Source organism: Anabrus simplex, chromosome 1, assembly GCF_040414725.1.
Source record: "Anabrus simplex isolate iqAnaSimp1 chromosome 1, ASM4041472v1, whole genome shotgun sequence".
Classification (NCBI taxonomy): Eukaryota; Metazoa; Arthropoda; class Insecta; order Orthoptera; family Tettigoniidae; genus Anabrus; species Anabrus simplex.
This window is the reverse complement of record NC_090265.1, coordinates 563,515,541-563,516,375: the sequence shown is the minus strand read 5'-3', so window position 1 is coordinate 563,516,375 and position 835 is coordinate 563,515,541.

Below are 835 nucleotides of genomic sequence, written 5' to 3'. Positions count from 1 at the left end.
ACTTCACATGGGGAAGAATCATCTAGAAACTGGAAGGATGTGTGACTAGTGCAACCCAGGAGCTTGGTAATGATCACAGCATTGTTTCATGTGCATGGACAGCATTCCGATCCACAGGCAATACTACCCGAAGGAGAGGGAGGAGGTTGACTACGGTCAACTACAGCAGCAGATGACCACTATATTGTGCAACAGGCAAGAAAAGACTCACGTCAAACAGCAGGTGCAATTGCAACCACAGTGAACAGGACTGCAAGGCATCTAATCTCATGCTCCAGAATGACACAGCGACTGCATGGGGGTAGTCTGTTTGCCTGACGACCATTATATTTTGTTCCATTGACACCCACACATCGGCGGCAAGGTTTTTTGTTTCTTTCTTCTTTTTTTTTCTATTTGCTTTACGTCGCATGTGGCAGCAAGTTTCTGATGATGCCAAGAGCATCAGGTCTGGACTGACGAGGAGTGGGGTCGTGTGCTCTTCTCAGATGAGAGCAGATTTGGTCTGAGTAGTGGTTCTAGACGTATCTTCATCTGGCGAGAGATGGGAACACGTAATGCACCCAGGAACATTGTCGAACATGATCATTTTGGTGGTCCTATTGTTATGGTGTAGGGAGGTATAATGTTGCATGGGTATACTGACCTTCAAATTTCTGAACGGGGTACACTCACTGGTCAACGTTATTGAACAATGTACTCCTTCCCCATCTTTTTAGGGGTGCAGTCAGCACTGGCTTCATTTTTATGGATGAAAATGCACGACCACACCAAACAGCACAGGTGGAGGAGCTCTTGGAACGAGAGGATATTGGGCAAATGGACTGGCCTTTCC